The sequence below is a fragment of the Lactuca virosa genome, chromosome 2, assembly GCF_052849685.1.
Source record: "Lactuca virosa cultivar CGN04683 chromosome 2, Lactuca_virosa_CGN04683_v6, whole genome shotgun sequence".
Taxonomy (NCBI): Eukaryota; Viridiplantae; Streptophyta; class Magnoliopsida; order Asterales; family Asteraceae; genus Lactuca; species Lactuca virosa.
In genome coordinates, this window is record NC_136427.1 from 71,818,838 (window position 1) to 71,826,776 (window position 7,939).

Genomic DNA, 7,939 nt, shown 5'->3' on the forward strand with positions numbered 1-7,939 from the left:
AAAGGGGCCTGGGTCATCTTTTGAAAGAACTAAGCCGTCAGTTGAGCTAGTTGGTTCTTTTTAGCCGGCAGTTTCCTTGGCTACCTGGCTCCTTTGAGCCGGAATATTCCTTGCCTAGGTGGCTCTATTGAGCCATTAGTTTTTTTTTAGAGTTGGCTTGAATGGTCAGGTCCGATTTAGTGTCCGAGTTGGACCGATTTAGTCCGATTAGGACCGAATTGGACCGATTTTGACCGAATAAGGCCAAGGACGATTAGCTTATTCTCTAGCATTTATTTGTAAGCGGTTGGAGGCCGCCACGCGCCTAGGCGCCGATTAATCGGCCGCCTAGATTGATTTTTACAACACTGATATTTATCATTTTACTTGTAATGAGAATTTTAGCTTTGTCCTACCCGTTCGGCTAACGACGCTCCACCAGTCAAGGAAGCGGTGCGTGAGAGTGGACACCCATTAAGCTGCTATTTTATAGGCGACAACCTTATACCCCTTTATAGACCGGCTTCGTGAATGAGACCTACTAACGGTAAGACTGACTTGATATTTATATATATATATATATATATATATATATATATATATATATATTATTAACTTATAATATTATAAAGTATATGGGTTGAATTTTAACATTTAAAAATTCTAGAGATTTGGAATTAAAGTTTTCTAAGTGGTTTTACAAATTCCAAAACTTGAGTGCAAGTTTTGAAACTATTCAAAACCTTTCATTTCTATAACTTATGAGTTTAATGGCTCATAAAATGGAGACTCTTCATTTTATAACCTATGAGTTTTATTTAATGGCTCTTTAAAGGAAAAAGACTTTTGGTTATCCATAACTTGAGGACAAGTTATGGACTCCGTTAAAACATATGCATCATGGATTTAATTAATCATAATCATCAAACAAGCAAGCATGATCATATTCAAACTCATAGAAGCAAGACAATTCATATCATCAAAGTTCAAGACATTAGCATAATCATATTAATTTAATTCTTGAAATTATGACAATTACCTTGTAATTAGATTAGGATAATCATTACCATATCATAAAAAACGGTTTAAATGATTGAAAACAGTTACAGGTAATGATCCTAACCCAATTCTGGTAAAAAAACTCAAACAACATGCTGTCAGTTCATCAGACTCGCCGAGTGCAAGAACAGACTCGTCGAGTCCATGAATAAAAAGATCAACCCGTCGAGTCTGTTCGTGGACTCGGCGAGTTGATCTGTCAGACAGCATTCCAGCTTTGCAAAATCACATATAAACAACAATATAACAGAAAACAAGCCTAGACTCCGATACCATTGTTGGGTTTTGAGCATTCTAACACTCCTATGGTGTACATGCAACCCTAGAAACATTGGATCTATGTTTTCTCTATTATAAATGCAAATATTGATTTTTCCAAGGTTTCATCCTATCTAGCATATCATAAGGTACATGTAATATAAAACTAGTAGAATGACATACCTTTTTCTTGTTGCTTGATTCCTTAAGACCTTGTGAGCCTAACACGCTAAGTGTGATGCCTCAAATGTTTCACACAACACCAAAACTCTTGGAATAACTTGAGAATAGAACACTTGTGTCACAAATTCGGCCAGCCCTCTCCTTTTTGTCTAAGTGCCGATTTTGCTCCATATGAGGCTCCTTATATAGTGTCATGCAATTAGGGTTACACCATGCAAACCCTAATGTTCATGGCCTTTCACTTACTCCATGATCCATGGGTTTTAACCTCCATGGAGCACCCTATGGGTTTTAGCCCAATCTTATGAACCATGGATCATAAGCCCATTATATAAGAATGAATGATTTACACAATCAATCCTCATATATTTAAATAGTTTCCTTTTGATCACAAAATTAATTCCAAATTAATTCTTGATCAATACTAATTAAATAATATGATTTCATATTAATATATTAGAACTTATAATATATTAATAAATCATAAGTGTCATTTTTTCTCATTTTGTCTATCCAATTGTTGTGATGCCATGCAACCCAAATGGACCATGCCAAGTCTGTTCAATTACATACCAAATATAGTTATGGACTTAGACACTATATCCAACATAAACTTTACTAAACGAAGAGCACAATCTATTTTTCTTGATGCTCCTTTCCACATGAATATGAATCTATGTTTAAAAAGTACCAAAAATTATGAATTTTGATATATTTATTAATATTTTTCTATAAAAAAATAGACCTTAACTTTTCAACAAAGAAAATTAAGTGGGTATTTTTCGAAAAAAAAAGTTCGTTTTTTATTTATTATCATGAATCTCTATGAAAAGAGGACGAAAAATCGTGAAGAACGGTATATTCGGTTTTTTTTTTCGATAAAAAACATGGCCTAAAAAAATTTAAACGAAAAAAATGAAGTGAGTTTTGTTATAATCCGGTGCATGTGCGTCTATTGTTAAAGTCTACAACCTTTTCTTTTGTCGTTGATCGCTTTAAATTTCGACGCTTTGGATTGGTTCCTTGATTAATAATGGTTCTCTATTGAACTTTTCCATATATATATATATATATATATATATATATATATATATATATATATATATATATATATAATTCCAATCCTGTTTTTTAACAGCAAACAAAAGCATTAGCACTAACAGAAAGACTTAAGCACGGTGCTCAAGACAAATTACAAAAAAAAAAGTTTGGAATGAGAGACATACACCAAATCGACCAATCACTCAAACAAAAATTGAATCTATTTCTAATCCAATTAACGATAAAAATGCTAATGTCATCTTCAAGGAACATAACAACGTTTCTCTCATTTCGGAAAACCACCACATTTTGGGCATTCCATATAGTCCAAAAGGGTGAGTACACCAAAGATAATTGCAACCTTTTGATTTTTTTGTATCATGTGTTCACCCTCAATTGCTTCATTAGATCAGAACAGGCGAATGGTTGGTTTTGCAAGATAGATGACCAATTGATAAGCCATTTCTACAACCTCAAACTATAGCTACGTGAAAAGAACACATGATCGATATCCTCCACCATGCTGTTGCAGAACCTACACAAATCAGAAGAAACGATCACCCCTCTTTTAGACTACTAGGAGTGGGCAATGCCCACTCACGTTATTATGTCAATTTACCCTAAAAATGCCTAAAAACGCAGTGGAACACCGGCCCAACTTTGTGTTATTAAGATCTAGTAACGGGAATGGGAGATAACACCCAATCAAATCATTTTTTCCTCTTTTTTTCTCTATCTCTCTCATGTTAGCACCATGTTATAACATGTAATAACATGGGGAACACCACCCCCACTTCATGTTATAACATGTAATAACATGGGACACCGTTGCCCACACCTAATAGCCTTAATGAGATCATCAATTGTTGGAACTCTATTCTTCATTAATTGCCATACAAAGCAATTTATTTTCCTTGGAATCAAATTATCCACTTGAAAGTGTTATAGTTGTCAAGATCATTGATCTAAATTCTTCAAAATAGTGGATAACTAATAAAACTAATAATTAACATACAAATAATACTTATCAGATATACGAATCCACTTAATTTATATTTTGTTGTACAAAGAAATGTGCTTTCCCGAAGAGTTCTTGAAAAACTTAATTCACATAAGTAGCTGATAGTGGTACTACTTATGTTTGTCTAAATGTAAATTAAATTATTGATTAAACAAAAATATTGTGACTATAAGTATTTTATGGTCACTTTTTTCGTTATGTTCTATGTCTAAAAGTTTAAAATAATCATATTAAAAGAAGAAAATATGACCGTAACTATGTATTGGTAATTGATTTATTTATTATGTGTTTATAATAGCAAAAAAAAAAATTAATGATTAACTAAAAAACATGTAACTAACTATTTTATTGCCACTTTTAGAAATGAACCTATTAATATAATAGTTTTATTGTCACGATGTAATTTTTTATGTGTGTATAAAAATAAACAATATTCGTAATAAAAGAAAAACGATATGATTGTTATTGCTTTATACATATGTCTAGTTGTGTGGTCATATGTAATTCGTAAACATTAATTTATACGAATTTGTGTTTTTATAGTGACCTGACACAAATATTTTTGGCATCTCATCAAGAGCATTACAACAAACAGATTAAGAAATTCTAAAAATACCAAATAAGAGTTAATTTTTAACATACAAAGTTAATATGTTTTCATTGATCATTGATAACAAAAGAAACCCGTTGTTCATATTACGATCTAATTACATTTATCTGGCCAAACACGATTTCACTTCATCAACTAACATTACAAAAACCAAACACCCCACCATCAACTAACCAAACCATACACATAGACATTTACTTATCTTCATCCCACAAGACAAAAACTAACCACCCCACCCCACCATCAATTGCTTTCACATATCCATGATCATTTGATTAATGGGATCAAAATACAACTTTTTTTTTGTACAAATCCATATTTAAAACTAACATAAGGATGAAAGAAATCAAACTAGGTTGTTGTAATACACAGTTAAGTGAAAGTGGGGTTTCTATTTTCGTGTATTTATCACTTTTTCAAATAATAAAATAAATAAGTAAAATGGTTTAACAATAAGGGAAAACGATCTAAGGAACCTTTAAATACTTTCCATACATCTTGCGCCTCTAAAGTTCAACCATGGCTTGAGATCACCTCCATAATCTTCATTGATTTAACAAGCCTCCAACAATTCATATGAATGACCCACTAATAGTCATTCAAATTCTACAAAACTCTTATTTGCGTGCACAATAGGGATCCAGTTAAGCAAGTTTAGTTTGCATAAAGTATATAAAAATAAGGAGATCCATTGACAAGATGAATTGATTCGTACATATCAAGATGTAATTAGTAAGCCATTCTTTTAGATGTTAGCATCTAATGTTCTTTGAAACCACCCTTCTCATATCTAAATAAAACATAAATAAAATATGAATTTATATACTTGAACTTTTCAGTAGCTTCTAAATGCACAATATAACAACATACTTTCATTTATTTCCTTTATTATAGCATCCTACCATCATTAAAAAAAAGTAGGATGCTATTATTGTTGGGTTTTATTCAAAATCTTTTTTTCCTAAAAAAGCTAAAACCTAAACGAAAACTTTATAATTAGAATAAAAAATAAAACTCTTATTAACCAACCAGTGATAATTTTGCAAAGCATGGAAAGATTACCAACAACCATAGAAGGAAAAACTGTTACAACCATTGAAGACTTTGACTCCTCTCAAGAGGTTGGAAATTGATGAAGATGGAAAAAGACTCAAATGAGAGCTTCTCTAGAAGTATCCAACAATAAAGGATAAACCACTTCAAGATGCTAGTCTTCACTTGTATATAAGTTGTTCTTAAGGAATCGACACATATACTAAATAATTCTTAAGCAGAAGAAACTTATAAGCACTTAGTTCTTGCACCAAATTGCAAGAAATAATAGATAGAAAGAGGACTCCAAAACCATGAATTCGGCAACCGTTAAATGAGAGAGAAGAGTGAAAAACTTGCTAGTTTTTGCCTCATGTCTTCCTTATGTACTTCCATTAATAAACCAAGTCAAAGCTTGTCATTAAATGAAAGTATGGAACTTTATGCCAAACATGTCTTAAAGAAATAAGAAAAGAAATAAGAAAGATAACACACAAACTCAACCTCTAGTGGAGATTGGAGGTTTTGACAAGAAAGTCAAAACCAAGAGTATGTTGCACACTTTCTTACAAATTAGCTAGTTACAATTCCAAATAGATGGTTACTCAAAATGTCCATTTAATTGTACATGACTTATATATTCATGTTATATGAATATAAGTAGTTTTTTTTGTTCTTTTATTATTATTATTATTTCCTAGAAACAATAGTTTCCAGTTAATTTTTAAAATATTATTTTCATAAAATAATAATTATCCAATTAAAGCACAAGTGTTGATAATATTTATTAATAATAAAATTACGTTAATAAATAAGCAATTAGTAGTAACTTTGTATAAGTTGTGACCCTATAAGATCATATTTATTTCATTAGAAAATATCATTCTATAATGACTTTGGGACGTAAAGATCTTTCAGTGATAAAGGAATCAATAAAAGTATAATGTCATTTCTTGTTATGTATTTACAAATCAAACGATAACTTTTCTTTGTATCTACAAAGCAAACTATAACATTGGACTTTTATTTTATCTATATTTTTATTTATACAGAATCTATAAAATTTTACTTTACTTTACTCTTTATCATATTACTTACACAGACATATACAGTAACATAGTCACATATAAACTCATACATAGATAGTTATATACACACTCAAACATATATAGACACGATGGCATACAATCACATACCAAATTATTGTTACATTTCTTACATCAGATGAAGTGATGATGCTAAATGCATTCTACTTTAAAGATAAACCATACAATACTCAAACATATTAAACCCTTATGTTTTAGATACATATTTCAACAAATCTACAAAATAAATAGAAATGTAATAATCCAGGTTAGGGGTTCATCGCTTGGTGATTAAAGCAAGGTCATTAAATGGGATTTCATTATCTTTATTGTAGCATGGGTAGGCTGGTGGGTGCTTTTACTGAAATTGGGGATTGGGTGAGGTGTCCGATGGGGTGGGGTTATTGGGGTTTCGATAACAGAAAAAGAGAAAAGAGAGAAAACAGAGAACACACCAAAAACATAGTTTAAAGACTAGGGATTAGTCGAAGCTGGTGTCCACCATAATCTCTGACTCAAACATAAATTAGAGTTTTTAGTGGATGCTTCACCAGTAGCTGCTTTTTTAAGAGAAGGATGCGGTAGTGAGCAAACCTGATGGTGAAAACAGCGACGGTTTTAAGAGTTGTGTTTAGATCGACGGTGGTTTAGGGTTAGAGATAAAATAGTAACGAAGTCAGGGAACGGTGAGATGCAATGATGGTGAGTGGTTGTGAAGAGATTAAGGTTTTCTTGTGTGAGCTAGATCTGTGTTATGAAAATTTGAAACCAAAATGGTATCCGACTTTTGGGTGATTAGAATGAGGGAACCCAAAACTTCATTTTGGGGAAAATTATTTAAGGGGAAATGAAATTTTCAGAAGTATATATTTTATTTTAAATTTTGATTTGTTGATTTTGGATTTATGAAGAAAATATGTATTTTTAACTAAATAAATAGTAAAAGAAAATAAATAATGATGTTTTTGAAATTTCATGCTAAGATAACCTGAGTTATATAATTTCTTAAATTGTAAAAAAGAAGGTTAATCATAGAAAATTAAGAAGTTTTTTCAATAAATTGAAGAATCAACAAGATGAAATTGGTAGGGATAATCATGATTTACGATTTATGTTAGATAAAAAACATGTAATATTGGATAGAAAATAACAATATAGGTTTTAATTTTTGGAAGGTAAATATATCTTATTGTGATGGTGATCACATCAAGATGGGGATCGATGGCATCATGGGTGGGTAGGCTTATTGCTTAGGGTTTAAGGGCTAAGGATTAGGGCTTACGACATTTAACTTATGGCATATTGATTATGACTTAAGGCATAAGGTTTATTAGTTAGGGCTTATGGTTTATGGCTTATGGATTATGTTATATAACATATGGCTTACGACTTATGGATTATGGCTTATAGCTTATGAAATATGGTTTACGGCTTATGACTTATGGCTTATGGCTTATGACTTATGACATATGATTTATAGCTTAGGGCTTAAGGCTATTAGCTTAGGGCTTATGACTTATGGTATATGGCTTAGTGATATAGTTCAGAATATATGAGTCAAGATTTAAACCTTAGGGCTTATGACTTATCATTTATGGCTTAGGGATTATGTTTAAGGCTTAAGGCTTATAGCTTGGGGATTAGGGCTTGTGAATTATGATGTGTGGCCTA